This window comes from Arvicola amphibius, chromosome 6 (genome assembly GCF_903992535.2).
Source record: "Arvicola amphibius chromosome 6, mArvAmp1.2, whole genome shotgun sequence".
NCBI classification, from domain to species: Eukaryota; Metazoa; Chordata; class Mammalia; order Rodentia; family Cricetidae; genus Arvicola; species Arvicola amphibius.
In genome coordinates, this window is record NC_052052.2 from 141,974,095 (window position 1) to 141,991,283 (window position 17,189).

Below are 17,189 nucleotides of genomic sequence, written 5' to 3' on the forward strand. Positions count from 1 at the left end.
TGAGAAGCAACCTGGTGATTGTAGTGGATTCCCCTCAAATGCTATGTCTGGATCTAAGAGCCTGTGGATGTGTTAGCAAAGCTGTAATTAAGAGCAAGACCTCTGGATGCCATCTTCCTCATTCAAGAAGGACATATTATTAGGGTCCTTTATCAGGGACACCCTATGTATCAAACAGCCAATGTCATTCTGAGGGCCATTAAAGAGCCAATGTGAAGACACGTGAAGAAGGTTGTGTGGAGACAAAGTAAAGACTCAAATAAAAAGTCCTAAGAGACAGGATGCCTGGAGCCACCACCAGCTGACAGTCAGGAAGGATCCTCCTCTAAATCTTCAGAGGGAGAAGAGCCATGCTGACACCTTGATTTTCAACTTCCAGCCTCGAGAACTGTGAAGCAATGCATTTCTGCTGAAGCCTAGCTGTGGCAATTTGTCATGGAGGCCCTGGGAAACCAGTGCAGAAATGGGCCATAGAAAACCAGATCCTAATAGCTAAATATCTGAGCTGTAAAAGACGTGGGGCCAAAACTCAAATTCATTCCCCCCATATCAATCCTTTGTGATATGCTGGCTTTTAAAAAAAAAAGCATGTTGTAAATTGATTAAATCCACATGGCTTTATACCTCAGATGTGCAAGATGTTGTATGGTATTCGTGGCACAGCCAGATGAGCCTACCTAATTCTGCCAGCTCCCACTGTCAGCACTTAATGCCCTTGCCAAACCACGAGATGAAAGTCTTCAGTGGCCTATACTTAGCACGGCCTTTGTCTGGCTGCCACCTTCACACAATAATATCTGGCTATCTGGCATAGGGGTGAGGCGCGGAGGGGACACACAAGAACTCAGCTTTGTGTCGTGTGTTTCAACGTGCTATGGTTGGCCCAAATGCAATAAAATTATATGAAAAGTTGCCACAGACAGCTTGAAATAGGCTTAAAAATAATTTGCAAATATGTTGATAACAATTTTCATTTTGATGGCTATGCCTCATCCCTTTGTGGGGAAAATCTCTGGGATAGAGGGCACAGTAATTTGAAAGTAGTTTGGCCCTAGTAACACTGAGACTTAGTCTCTGGTGTGTCAGAATTGCAAGAGATTGGGGATTAACTTCATTCTCAAAAGACTAGGTAAGTTCTCTTGGGAATGGATTGATTGGGGGACTGGTGAGATGGTTCGGTGGGTAAAGGCATTTTATGTTGATTCCAAACCTAAGAACCAGGATATTCAGTAGCCAGGATCTACACTAAACGAGGATAGGACCGACTGCCACAAGCTGTCCTCTGACTTCCACATACATGCCTGAGTATGAGCGTGCCCTGAGCACAGACACTGAAGAAATAAATAAGTAAATGTAAAAAGATTAAAAAGTTTGGCTTTCTTCCTCTTGCCTCCATTTTACTGTGCTATGCTCCTTTCCAGATCATAACCCAATAAAGACAAATTCCCCAGATAATTAAGAGATACCAGCACCATACTCTGAGACATCCCAGCTCCCAGAACTATGAAAACAATAAAACTTTCCTTCATGATAAACCATTCAGCCTATAATATTCAGCAGTAGAAAATGTCCCAAGCATAAATGTACAAGAGCATGCTGATATGGGGGAGGGGCATTTTTTTTTTCACTTGGATATTTATACATATTGAGATGTCACTGGGGAAAGGAGGTGATTGCTTTTTTGGAAGAAGTACTGGCAACCAATCTCTCTCTGTCTGTCTCCCTGTCTCTGCCTCTCTCTCTCTCTCTCTCTCTCTCTCTCTCTCTCTCTCTCTCTCTCTCTCTCTCTCTCTCTCTTTCTCACACACACACACACACACACACACACAGTGGCTTATATCCACAAAAAGCAATCCAGGATGAAGCCACACTGCACTTGCAGTCATAGGGATACCCCAAGTGATGAGGCAATGTCCCTCCTCATGGCTTAGACCATGCTCACATTTCCTCCCAGTTGCCAGTAGATACATACCCTACAACATATGAGTACCTTCTGAAACTATGTTACCCAAGACCTCCAGTGGTGAAGTTTCTGTCACTTAGTTGTCCTCTCTGAGTGAGCTTTGAGGCCCACGTGCATTAAAGGGCCTAACCCAATCCTTTGGTAATGTCACTCAGTCTCAGCAGCCCCTTGGATGATCCAAGGCTTAGAAGCTAAGTTCCTGGGAGATGCTGTAACATGGCTCTATAGCAGCAATGAACAAGCTTCCTTGACGGGCACATCACCAGACCATCAGCCAGCCACCAGGGTACACCCCAGTGTCTACTGTTCAAAGGACTCAAATTGGGAGTGGCAGCACAAATGCCAGCATTTCTAGGGTGAGTGCTGCACAGTTTGCCTTCTGATCAAGATGAAGTTGGTTCACGGTGCTTCACCCCAGAGTGGCCACTGCTGATGCCAGGCCTCGCGTTGCATATGCGCAGAAAGAGGGCCCCGAATGCTGGTGCTGGAGTGGGGGCGTCAGCACACTCGCACTGCCGCTGAGACTGCTGGGGATTCTGATCTCTCAGTTCCCTGGAATGGAGACTACCGGGTTTCCCCTCCATGTCCCCCTAAGTGGCCTAGTTCACAACTGTGGCCATCAAAAGACGAAGGAGAAAGAAGGGAAAGGGGAAATAGGAGAGGAGGGAGAGAAGATAGGGAGAGAAAGAGGGAGGAAAAGAGAGAGGGACAGAGGGAGGGCCTGTGGACAGAATGTGTCTCATACATTGCATCGTCACACTGCCACAGTAGGAGAAGACCCCCAAGAACACCCCCACACACACACACACACACAAATGATTATGAGGGTTCTGTTCCTTTCAATTTGGGATTAAAATTTATTCAAGTTTGATAGCCTCAAGAGATGCCCAAAGGAAATCCTGGGATGCTGGGATAGTCTTATGACAGACACTTGAAGCACACAAGCCTGGGGGTGCCAGCCTTGGTAGAAAGCACCCACCTGGTTAGAAAGTGCCAACCTCAACTGGCCTGTGACTCACCCCAGTAATCACTACATATCAAGCAGAACACCACAGGCCCACTACCGCTCACCTTCTGCCCATCTCGGGGGAAACCAGAGCTCCCTGGGTAGAGATAGCATGTTTAATTCTCTTCCTCACCTAAGCTGTGTCTACACAGCCTTACCATCTCCCAGGAGCATGGGGGAGCAACCAGATTTGGGGTGGAGAGGTGTGAGACTGGGGAGACATGGAAGAACCTTAGTCAAAGTCAAAAAGCCCCCATACAACAAAGACATTCTGGAAACTTCATAAACTAGAAAAGATTCTAACTTATTAACCGTCAGAATCTTTAATCCTTACAGACTCTAAGCAAGCCTTGATGGCTGGGGACATGGCTCAGCTGGTAAAGCATGAGAACCCAACTCTAGAGCCTTAGCACCCAAGTAAATACTGGACAACATCTGTAAGCCCAGAGACAGAGGCGGGAGGTGAGGCAGACACAGGAGACGCTGGAGTTACCAGCCAGACAGTCCAATCAGCTCCCGACTGTGCAGTCAACTCATGAACTCAGATTCAGTGAGAGACCCAGGAACACACATGGATGCACATGTGTGTGTGTGTGCGCGCGCGCACACACACACACACACACACACACAGGAGAGAAAAATAAGAGAGAAACTTGATAAACTTACCCCAAATTCTATTTCAAATGTATTAAGTTCCTTTTCACCCATCCAAAACTGTATATAAAATCTGTAAGTTTTAAATGTTTATCCCTTCATACAATCCCTTTGCCACACAATTGCTTGAGCTTGGGCTTTGTGCAAATATGTGAACTGTTCGAACATAAAAAGAAGCCAAGTCACTAGCAGAAGAAAACCTACAACAACCTTCCTCACCGAATGACAAAGGTCGCAGAAGTCTGGATGTTCGTTAACTGCGACGAAGACAAAGACGGCAGCATCGGGCACAAGAGGCCCTTCCCGAACATGCACAGGCCTCACAGAACCCGCAGACTCATTTGGAAAGTGAACTTGTGGGTGTTTCTCTTTAGCAAACCCGTTCAATGACCCCACATTCTCATCCAACAGCTCAAGCTTAGGGGGTACATTTTCCCCTGGAGCGCTGAATTCTAAGAGCTACTGGTTTTAATACATTTTGCCAGAAATAACTTGAGGGCGTTTTTGAACCCTACCCAGTCCCTTGTGATAATGTAGTCACTCTGCATTAATGTTCTAACTTAAAATAACTAAGCCTGCTTTTTGTTTGCGGTCCAGATTTACACTGGAACACCTCTGAGGAGGTGACAGCCAGGGCATTGACCCCTTCTTCTGCTCCCCTCCCCTGTCCCCTGACTCCAGGCCAGGCATTTGACTGGCAGGTAGGAATTGAAACCAAGTCTGCACCCAGATGCTGAAACAAGGGTGTTTGAGGAAAGTTCTGCACTGCCAGTCACTTTGGGTTCCACCCAAGACTTGATTAAGTAGAAATAATGGTTACAGCTCCCTCTCGCCAGTGATTTACTTTGCCTATAAATACTTGCTAGAGAGAAGCAATCAATAAGAAAATTGTCAAGGAAGAGCAAAGCTCATCTGTATGTCCCACACTCTAAACAAATGAAGTGTCTTAAGATTGGCCAAATACGGTGTTTCCAAACCATAGATTCTGCTATGACCTGCCATAGAAAGGAATCAACCTACTGATAGACCCAAAGACTTGGACAGGGTTTGTGGTATTATGCTGAGCGGAAAAAGTCTCAGTGGGTTATAGCCTATGTAATACCACATCTGTAGCAGTCTCAAAATGACCAAGTCACAGACCAGAGCACAAAATCATACTTGCTTTGGGGTGTTGAATGATGGCTGAGACCTGAGTATAAACAGTAATATAGTAACTGGTGTTCTAGAGCTGTGACAAAATGCCAGTATAAATCAGCTTACAAGGAGGAAGGGTCTGTTTTGACTTAGGGATTCAGAGACTTCAGTGATGTTCGGTTAACCCCATGGCCTCTGGGCCTGAGGAGAGGCAGGTATCAATAACAGGAAGTATTCATGTGTCATACCAGGAACACAGTAGAGCAAAGCTGTTCCCCTTGTGGTAGCCTGGAAGGAAAAGAGGGGGAACCAAGTTCTCAGTATCCCCCAGTGACCTCACTTTCTGCCACTCTTCTTCCTGGTAGCATCACAAGCTAACAGCCAAGTTTTCAACACAAACCTTCGAGAGGTGCTTATCTCGACTATTGCAGAGAGATCTCTGCAGCTTTGTATCTTTAACTGCCTACACATATAATAAAAATGGCATAGAACTGCATACATACTTTGCACCGATGTCAGTTCCCTGATGTTCATGCCGTGCTGGCATTATATAACATACGGCCTTTGGGGAAACTAGGTGATGGGTACCCCGGAACACTCCATATTCCCTTTGCTATGCTTGAAGCATTTGTCAAGTGTGTAATTACTGAAAATTAAAAAGGAGGGAGAGGGGATACCCAAGAAAGATAAAGAAGAAAAGGAAAAGAAACAATACAGGACGGATATTGACAATTCCAAAGATGAAAGGTGACAGGAAAGATTTAGACAAAGGGACAGCAGAGTAAATATTAGAGGTCACAGCCAGGCAAGCTGACAGCCAGAAACTGTTTGGATTGTAAATTGCAAATGAACTCAGTGGACAGAGAAGGGGAAAGATCATTGAACTGTCACCCCTGAGTGACAAGGGTAGATGTGGAACAGGGTGAACAGGAAGACACGGAGTAAATGTGGCAGCCACAGCAGTGGGAACATCCTGTGGGGGAAGGGGCAGCTGCTGCTCTTCAGGATGTGACATGCATGCATGCAATACCAGGTGAAGGGGTGACTGCAGAATGTGACCACCTAAGAGGAAGCCGGACAGTGAGGCATGCCATAAATGTCAGCAGATCGAGGAAAAAGAGAGTAATTTGGAGACATGAGTGGAATCACTGAGAACATTATGTGGACATGATGAAAGAGTACCACACACTCACCACAGGTAAATGAATCCGAAGGCGAAAAGAACGTATGGGTTTGGTAAATTCCAGAATTTTTTAAAAAGTTTGGGGAAGAAATAGTGAGATGCAAAACTCAGGACACAGAAATTCCCATAAAAGGATCCTCAAATAAGCAACAATGTGTCTGCACTCTTCCAGACTAATTGAGCATAATAATAATAACAATAATAATAATAATAATAATCTTGGCTCAAAAACTATAGTGCCTACCCAATATATGTTAAACCTGCTTTTTACTTCTAAAACACATGGCCTTCATGAGTGCCATTCTGTTGGTCGAGACTGCTTATTAGTTCCTGGCTGCTCATCCCTGAAATAATCACACAGAAACTGTATTATTTAAATCACTACTTGGCCCATTAGCTCTAACTTCTTATTGGCTAACTCTTACATATTAATTTAACCCATTTCTATTAATCTGTGCATCACCATGAGGTCATGGCCTACCAGCAAAGTTTCAGCATGTCTGTCTCTAGCAGCCAGCAGCTCCATGCCTTCTCTCTGACTCTACTTCCTTTCTTCCAGCATTTGGTTTAGTTTTTACTGCCTACCTAAGTTCTGCCCTATCAACAGGCTAAGGCAGTTTCTTTATTCACCAATGGTATTCACAACATACAGAGGGGAATCCCACATCACCATCCATGCAAAACTAACCATAAACTACAGGAACCTCAACTGCTGATGGGAAGAAAGAATTGATAAGTCAGTACTGGAGTATCTTCAGATCCCCTGAGGTTTCAATTGTGTGGGTGACTGCAAACCTTCTGAGCTCCCAAGAGCATATGAAAATCTGAAAATAGGTGTTGTTGTTTTAAGATATTAGAGGTTCAGTGCTCTCTTCAACAGCATAGATAACAAATTGGAAAAAAATATGAGGTTTGTGTGGGCATATAAAGAATTATCACACAATAAAAGACCAAGCTTGTGTTCTCTAGCAGAGACACTAGAAAATCCTAAGACAGGTAGCCCCAAAATAGAGGGAGAAGAGTAAAGATCTTTGGCTACTCTTCATAGATACATAAGTTACAAGAAAAATCTGCTTCTGGGAAAATATCAGTTCCTACTGCTTTGGAAGCATTCGCTTCAGTGTGGGGAAAGAAGTGATATTATCCCGAAACAGTGGTTGGATAGAATTCCATTTCTGTCCTTTGCCATTGAACCTAGTCTTCAGCCTTGCATAAGCAGAGAACAAATAAATAAAAAATTAGGAAACCCAGAGTACGCAGCGAACTTTGGCAGCTACTGGCCTTGAGATGAGATGATGATGTTTTTTCCTCAGTGGTTGTTACACCCATTATTCGCAAAAAAAAAAAAAAAAAAAAAAAAAAAAAGACACAGGTTTTCAAGAGACAGCTTGGGTAAGTCAGATCAAGCCTCAGCCTCAGACCTGTGGATGAACAGATGCTGAGAGAAGGGAAGAGAAGGTAGATTTTTCTACAAAACAGTCACGAATGCGGGCAATAGCCTTAAATGGAGAGCTTCCAATGCACTCCAGGTGGTGGGTTTGAGAGAAGCAAAGCTGAGGATAGAACCAGGAAGACACCAAAGGATGACTTAGAAAGACAGGCAACCTTATGTGTGTATTTTTTCTTCAGTGTCCCTTATAAAATCTTTAGGAAAACAGTTTCAGTTTTCTCTCTCCCTTGAGTAACAGATTTCACTGTGGGAAGAGTCAAAGTGTGCGTGGAATCTTCTCAATGTTGGCACAGGGAGGCCAGAAGATGGCTCTGTTGGTGAAGTGTTTGCCTTGCAAGCCTGAGGACCTGAGCCCCATTTTCCCCTTCCTCTCTTTGCTCCCTGACCATCATGATGTGAGCAGTTTGGCTTCATCATGAGATCCCAGTGTGGTGTGCCATTTCACTACAGGCTCCAAACCGGCGGTACCAAATGACCAAGGACTAAAACTTCTGAAACCGGGAGCCAAGATAAACCAACCATTCCTCTTTCTGAGTTAGTTGTATCAAGCATTTCATACAGTGCTGGGAAACTGACCAGTGTGTGTCACACCGTGGTTGCTGAATCTGCCACGGCTCTTTCTCCTTGCACCAACTTTAACCAACCAGAAAAAAAATGTCTAGCGATGCAACTGATCTCCCAGATCTGCTTGGCTGCTGAGTCACTCTTTCCAGTGCTGGCTTCTGCCTCACAGCTCTGTCTTCTAGGTATTGACAGTCCTTCCACACAGCGTTTCAGAGGCTTCCAAATTCTCAGAAGAAATGACACCACAATAATTTGCCCCTGGGTGAACAAGGTTCCTGAGGCCCATGACGCCAGGTCACTGAGGTTGCTATCAGAGGAGGGATGGCAATATTGGGTCCCATCCATTGTAGGATAGTGACATCAGCAGGGTGGACAGATATTTTTTCTCTATTATCCAAGGGCTTTCCTTCTCTGTGTTTGCTCCCACCATACTTCCATAATAGTCTTGGTGAAACCGCTCATCGTGTTCATCCTGCTCAAAAACCCATCAGTTACTCACTCCATTAAGTACCTATTGCTTGCTAGGCTTGAGGATCTCTCTCAACTGTCAATCAACACATGATGTGTTCTACCTCTGCAATAAACCTTGAAGGAAATTTCTGTGTTCATCACCTCCTCACAAGTCAGAAAGCCTTGGTTGGTCAGACTCTCTAGCCTTCCCTTGACCTGTGAAGCAGAAGTTCCTATTGTAAGATACCATTACAACAGGTTATAGGTTAAAATGATGATGATGATGATGATGATGATGATGGTGATGGTGATGATGATGATAATAATAATAATATTTTTCAAAATTAAAAATCCTCTTTTTGCTTTTCCATAGATCCTCAGCCACCTTTTGGCACTAGTACCATGCTCTTGTATAGCCTGTAGCCCTTTCTCTTTTATTCCATTCTCTTGGCAAGCCAATGCTGTTTTGCCTTTTCAGAGACAGTCATTTGGGTTTTGCAAACAATTTGTTTTAAATATAGACATGCAACCTTGGTGTAAATTCTCCTAGGATCTCAGGACCTTCATTGGTTTCACTCAAGAGCCTTTGGATTCCGTGTTGGGTAAGGTTGAGAGAGTCCCTGAATGAAAATGCAGAGTGCTTAGATAAACTCTTTGTTTGTTTGGTTGGTTGGTTAGTTGGTTATTTGGTTTGGTTTCCAAGACAAGGTTTCTCTGTATAGTCTTGGCCATCTGGAACTAGGTAAGTAGACCAGGTTGGTCTTGAACTCAGAGATCCATCTGTCTCTGCCTCCCGAGTGTTACCACAACTAAAGGCATGTGCCATCACTGCCCAGTCAGATAAACTCTTTTTTAAAAACTGTGTATGGGGTATGGGCGGCGGGCTGTGGGAGGGAATGTACAGATGCTTGTGGAGGCCAGAAGAACATGTCAGATCCCCCAGAGTTTGAGCTACAGAAGGTTGTGAACTGCCTGCCTTGGTGCTGGGAATCAAGCTTGAGTCCTCTGGGAGAGGAGTAAGCACTTTTAACCACTGGGTCATCTCTCCAGCCCTCCGGTAAACTCTTCATCACTTTAAATATCTATGTTAGTTATTTCCTGTTGCCATGGTAAAGTACCGTGACCAAAAGCACCTTGTGGAAGGAAAGTTGATTTTCACTTGCAGACACAAAGGGAGAATTTATGATGGTTGGTGGGCAGCAGAATGTCAGAGCAGGAAGCTGATTGAGCAAATCTTCAATGTCAAATGCAAAGCAGAGAGAGCAGACAAACTGGGAGTGGAGGGAGGGTGTGAGCTCTCAAGACTTCTCCCAGTGCTGGACTTCCTCCAGAGGGCCTCCGCCTCCTTAAGGTTAAACAGCCTCCCCCAAACAGAGCCAACTGGGTATCAAGGGTCATATATACAAGCCTATGGGAGACATGTCTCTTTGGAGCTCCTAGAATGTTCCATGCTATATTTGAAACATTGTTATGCAAAACTTCATTGTTTATTTGAAATTCAAATGTAATTGGACATCTTGTGTTTTATCAGGAAACCCTACTGGTACATCATCCAAAGCTGAGCAAAAGGTTAATCACCTGGATACCAGGATGCTTTCAGTGTGGCAGAGCTAGGACAACCCCTGGATACAGACAGGAGAAGGACAGAGAGATTATGGCAACCCTGGCAGCTTGCAGACCCAAGCTTCTATTTGTCATTGGGAGCTTTGCCTCGTCCACTGACTCAAGGTGGCTAATTGCATCTCAAGTGTTAGTGAGAAGCAAGGAGGCAAAGAGGGGGAAACGGTTGAAAACAATGTGTACAACAACCGCTCCCTTTCCAGAAAGTGAATTCCCCCACCAGAGTCTCCAGCAATCCTGCCTTCCATGTCCTAGACCATGCTGGAGTGAAGGCAGGAAGTGTGGATTACTATGCTCCCTAGAAAGCAGCCACTGTGCTAGGAAGCCATTCCACTTCCCAGAGTCACAGCCGTGGGTGTATTTGAACAGAAAAACAAACACCCATGCCCAGAAGTTGGGACTATCTCTGAAGACTGTGGACAACTCCCATCACAGTATCCAAGAGCACCAGAAGCAGAGTTTCTATGGAGAATGAGGGCTCTTTCCCCTTTGTAATATGATTTCTTGGCTGGAGAGGAACTATTAGGCACCCTGAGATGCTCTGTAGACATGCAAGATGATATTGTATTGTATTAATGTCACTTAATGGTAGCTGTCAATGATAGTGATGGAATAAATATGGAAAAGGAAATTACTGTAATTGATTGACAGTCCAGAATCTTCCATGTTCAACCTAATGAGAGAAACCTATGGGCAGCAGCTTCCAGTGCAAGTTATTAATGCAAATCGCATGCACCACACTGGCATGCTGAATTATGCAATGCCGAGTGAATGTCTAATCCATTTCACCAGGCTTGTCTTTATCCAGAAAAAAAATATATTTCACTGACACGCTGATTAGTATATTAGGAGAGTTTAAGAAGTTTGGTGTTAAAGTAGATGCCATCACGGGGTTATTAATTTAGTTCTGAACAAGACAAACAGCCTGCACAGCCATCAAAATCACTACATAAGTCTACAAGATAACTTTGTCAAGACCGATGGGAATGTACAGAAAAGTCCTGTGATATGTGGAAGGAATTAGCAAACAGATAGGGAGCACATCATTTTTCTAGAAAACCACTGTCAAGGACTCAGGACCTATGCAGAACCAGATACCTGCCAAGACATCAACAGTGCCTGCTGTCTTGTTGTCGCAAATGTTCAGAGACTTGAAGAAGCTCCTAATAGACCCAGATGTCAGAGGCCAAAGGAACATCAAATCCATGTAAGGTTCCAGGCCATCTCTGGGGCCCCCAGGGAGATTTAAGTACTATCCAGAAATGCAGCTTCTATAGGGAAAGTTTTGTGGACCTGAAAACCAAGTTGCCGATGGCCTGTTAGTACAATATCCCAAGAATTTGCAGCTCTGAGGATTCTAGGCCTTGAAACTCTCTACTCTCTACACATTTTAATCTTTAAAATTTGAATCAAGGCCAGGCATCATGGCACATCCTTTTAGTCCCAGAACTCAGGAGGCCAAGGCAAGAGGAAGTTGTTACATATGAAGTTCTGTGCCAGCCAGGGCTACACAGAGTGACCCTGTTTCAAAAGAACAAAATTTGCAAGAAGTGCCTGAAACTTCCAGTTCTAACGCCTACCACTTCCTGGGATTTGGCCCTAACTTGGCTGCTCACAGGAGCACACGTGTTCCCAAGCTGGAAAGCACAGGGCTGAGAGAGACAGAGATGGCAGCCAGAGGTTGTACACTGTAGTTTTTCATGAATGATCACCAGGGTTTTTGACTGGTAAATCGATGAGTTTTGTGGAATTCTACAAAAACATTGACCATCTTTTACATATCAGCTACTGGGCTCAGTTTTGGATACACACTGCCCCTGCCCTCTTGGAGCTCATGTGTGCTTATGTGTGCTCATGTGTGTCTAGGGGGCCAAGCCCTACGAAGTGGCCATAAGAGAGTGTCGGAGGCGGGGTCAGGCTGGTACAACCTGGAAGAGCTGGGAGGTAGACACTGAGGGAAGGACACATGCCGTACTCCATTAAGTGATAAATTTTAAAATGTCTATTTTTATGGTGTTCAACATGCTTTGAGCCTGATATACATTGAACTAGCTGAGTCAAGCTAATGGGCATATCTGTGGCATTGTGCTCGCCTTTTCCCCCTGAGACCAGTTAAGAGCTATTCTTTTAGCAACTTTCAAGACCAGGATAAATTATGAACTGTAGTAAACACATGCTCCCCTGTACTTTGCACTTCTTAGCTACTGAAATTTTGCCCCTTTGACCAACAACTCCACTGTCCTCCACTCCCCCGACCACCACCCAGCCTCTGGTCACCACCATTCTGTCTTCCGTGGGTTCTGCTCTTCAGATTCCACATAAGAGAGGGAGCATGGGGTACTTGTCTTTCCACATCTGCTTATTGCATTTAGCATCACGTCTTCAGGGTTCATTCATATTATTGTAAATGACAGGATTTCCTTCTTCTTCATGGCTGAATGGAATACCACTGTGTATGTATGCAACACATTTTCTTGGCATGTACATCAGTGAATGGGCACTAAAGTTGAATCCATATTTTGGCTATTATTAAAAGTACCACAATGAACAATGGGGCTGTAGATCTCTCTCCTACATATTAATTCTATTTCCCCTGGATGTATGCCCAGAAGTGGGACTTCTGGACCATATAGTAGTCTGACTTCAAATTTTTAAAATGACTCTCCACAGTATCTTCCATTATGGTCATATTCAATGTTGTCTTTTCTTAACTTTTAATACAGATGTGTATGTGAAAAACTATACTCATGATTTCATTGTCATATATCCTAGTGGAACTGCTCCCTTTTAAACAAACACGTTTCTTTTTTGAGATAGGGTTTCTCTGTGTAGCTCTGACTGTCCTGGAACTAGCTCTGTAGACCAGGTTGGCTTCAAACTCACAGAGATCTGCCTGCCTCTGCCTCCCAAGTGCTGGAATTAAAGGCATGCGCCACTATTGCCTGGGTTAAAAACCAGTTTCTTAAAAATGAGGCAACTTACAGAACACATGACATAATGAATAAAGGAATAAGTGCTCAAATATACAATATTGTGGGATTGATATGTAAACAACTACAGTTAGGAGCTGTGAGATGGTGGGAAAGCAAGAAGAAAGGTGAAGAAAGAGCTGCCCACAGGAAACTGGCCTAGGGAGACTTGAAATAACAACATAAAGAATAAGAAAGTTGCCTGGGAAAGTTTTTCGGTGTGCTTGCACCCCCCCCCCTTTCACCAGCACCAGTGCCCTGGGGAGACACATACTCTCAAGTTTTCTATGGAATAATTGAGACCCTTGCGAGGTTAAGTTAAACACCACAGGTCACCCAGCAAATTAGCAGCCGAGGTAGAGTTACAACACCAGCCATCCTTCTCCCAACTAGGGGCAGTGTCCCTCAGCTCCAAAGTTTTGAGTATGCAACAAGTTGGAAAAATGAAACTTTATATAAAGAAAACTGAGCAAAACTAAGGGCTTCTGCAAGAAAAACAAGGCTACTGCTGGTTTCAAAAATACAACCTGGCTTTGGGTACCATATGGCCCAGTTTGAAGGTGCTTAGAAGGCTTGCTGAATACACATTTGTTGACAGAGATTTCTATCCCACCCACTCCTGCAGTCATTCAGTCCCAAAGAGACACCCAGAGGCTTATATTAATTATAAACTGATTGGCCTATTAGCTCAGGCTTCTTATTACCTCTTACATGCTACATTAACAGCAGCAGAGAGATATTGGATAATAGAAAAAACTTCTGAATTAAATCAGCCAGTATATTTCTAGGATGTGTTGACCTCACAATGGGAACCAGGAGATGTGTTATGTTGAAGAAGTTTCACTCTTGTTTCCAGAGAAGAAAAGTTATAGATACCATCAAAATTAATAAAGATTCGGTTTGAAACAGAAAAACCTCTTAAGAAAGAGAAATAACAGCTCATCTACAGAGGTGACAATCATACAGGTGGCAAGAAAACCTCATAAGGGTTGGGGCAAGGTTCTGTTCTTGTCTTTGCAGGAAAATACTCTTCTTCAAAGACTTGAGAGATGGACATCTAGATGTCTAGAGATGAAAAGATAACTATCCAGAAAGGATCACAAAGCAAAGAGAAATCTGACTTATGATGCTGTATCATCTGCATGGTAAATTTGGGTTATCTGGACATGTATACATCTCTACTTAAAAATAAGAGCTGGCTTTAGAGTTGGACAATGGCTATCATTCTCTAAATCCAAGCATGTTGTTAAAAGAAAAATTCAGAATTTTTGTCTCATGTCAGGAGCCATCTGGTATGTGACAGAAAGAAGATAAACTGTAAGGAAATATTTTACTTTCCTCCATGCCCATTTTGTCTATATCATTGAATATATGTCTATATGAATAATATTTACATTTTCAACAATGAACAATAGATTTTCCTGCAGTAATCATTGAAGCTTCCAAGAAGAAGATGGGGCATCACAACAACGACTCCACCTGGATATGACATCACGATGCTGACAGTGTTACTATGAGACCAAGTTTTAGATACCAGCTGCGGAAATGGTGCACCTTCTTACAATGTTCTGGCCAGAACTCCAAATAAAAACTTTAGAAAAACCATATCGACTACTCAGAGACCATTTGCAATTATACAAAACAACAATCTTGAAACTTAACCATCATTTTACTTTTACAGGATCCCATAGAAAGAACATCACCCCTATGACAGCTGGAAGCAATTCTTGACATCCCCTCTCCCAACAAAGTTTGTCCTCATGGTTAGGGACACCATTTAGGGGTTGACTATTACTTGTATAGGGTTAGGGGTTGGGGTGGAAATTAGGTAGGCCCAGAGGTATCAAAAAAAGAGGAAAAACTGAATGGGATCATAGGTAGATTGTTGGAAGGAGGCCCTTTCCCAGCTACTCAGTCCCAAAATAATTACACAGAAACTATATTATTTAAATCACCGCTTGGCTCATTAGCTCTACCTTCTTATTGGCTAACCCCTACATATTAATTTAACCCATCTCCATTAATCTGTGCATCCCCACAGATTACCAGCAAATTTTCAGCATGTCTGTCTCTGGTAGAAGTTCCATGGCTTCTCTCTGACTTTGCCCTTCTTTCTCCCAGCATTCAGTTTAGCTTTTCCCACCTACCTAAGTTCTGCCCTATCAGTTTCTTTATTCACTAATGGTAATCACAGCATACAAAGGAGACTCCCACTAATATTAATAATAATAATAGTGAGTAATAGAGTGAATATTTGTGAGCTATTATTTATGGACACTTTACATTGGTATAGATTTTTGTATACTGATACAAGTTCAAATTATATTTGTTATATTGAACATGCTCCTATTTCTGTTTACAATATTTGTATACCTGTGTAAAGTTATTTTGTCAGATTGAATGCATGCCTGTTTTTACCTCTCCTTAAAACATTTTGTATATTGATACAATTTTAGGATATATTTATTATATTGCATTATATATTTCTACCTCTGATCAAGATATTTATACATTGTTTACATTTTGATGTCATTGTCCTCATTTACTGCAAGTTGTTTAAAGATTGTTTAATATTCTGATATGAAATCTTAATCTCTAAGTCATATAGGTATTAAGTATTATAGGTCAATAGTCATTCATGTTTGCTATACTTTTAGTCAGACTAATTAGGTTCTTCAAATACATAGAGATTATATTCTTCATAGATGACTAACCTTCAACCACTTCAAAGATATGTAGAACATGGCATTTAAATAACTTAGGATTCTGTTGACATGAGACACTATTGCTCCTGGTAGCACTAATCTATTCCTGAGAGAGTGTTAAGCACCAAAGACACTCTACTTGGAGTTTGTTTTCTTCTTGGCACAACTGGCCTTTGGGCAAGGAACTGCCCATTCCTCAGCCGCTGACAAAGTGCATGATGTCCAGACTGGACAAGCAGAATACAAGAAAAAGGACTGTCAAATCTTGCCAAGACAGGGTAAGATGGTTCTGAAAATTTTCCTGCCTCTGAAAATGGTCTGTCAGTTACTCTAGGCCTTAGCTAAAGTTGGTTGCTTCAACATTGCAAATGAGACTTTGGGTGATTACTCGAGAAGCCAGTTGTCTCAGTCATCTACTGCACATTCTGGAAGCTGCTTGATTTCACTTCCTACCTACTCAAGTAATATTACCTACCTTCTCATGCCTTCAATGGGATTGAAGATTAGATAGTCATAGATATCATCCTCTTATGATCTAGCCAAGCCATTTCCAATATAAGACTTAGACTCCTTAGGATAGAATCTGTATTAAAATATTAGGATAAAAATAACTAATATTGTTGGAGGGGGGCTGGGTTGGAGCTTAATATTGTTTATGCTGGTTGTAATTCTAACTTTATACTTGATATCTGTTCCTACTGTACATAGTTTTGTATTGGGTTTGGAACTCTCTTATTTAAAGAAAAGTAGGAGGTGCTGTGGGAGATCCTTCAGCCAATAGCCTTTAAGATACCAGCCCACTTGGGCGTGGTCTCTTATACTATAAATGCAGCTGTAAAGCACATGCTCACTCTCTTGCTTCCAACTCTCACCTTACAGCTGCTAGATTCAGTTCCTGCTCCCTTTTTGTGCAGAGGATTGTGGAATCTAGGACTGTGATCTGTGAGTCTACCCCTAAATAAATAACAATACTTTATTATGTGTAATTCTGAACTAGTGTAGGATTATTTTGCAACTTCCATCATCACACATTCTCTCTTCTCTGAAAAGAATGACAATGTCTCTTGCTATTGTTTGAATATGAAGTGTCTCCCATGGACTCATGCATTTGATGATGCATGATGGTGCTGTTTGGAGAGGTTACAGGGTGCTTTAGACATGGCACCAGTGGCTAATTTTGAGGATTACAGCTCTACTTCCTATCTGTCTCTCAACTTCCTGTCTGTCTCTCTACTTCCTGGCTGACACCAAGATGTAACCAACCACTTATTATGCTCTTGCTGCCACCACCATTAACTACTCTAGTTATAATGTCTTCCCTACTATCATGAACCGTGCCCATAAGCCAAAATGCATTCTTCCTCCCATATGTTGTTTTTGTCAGATATTCTGTCTGTCACAGCAATGAAAATAACTGCATATTCCTGAAGAGCAAAGATGAACACACTGTAGACGTTCTCAGCCAACTAACATCTAACTCTTACCAGAATA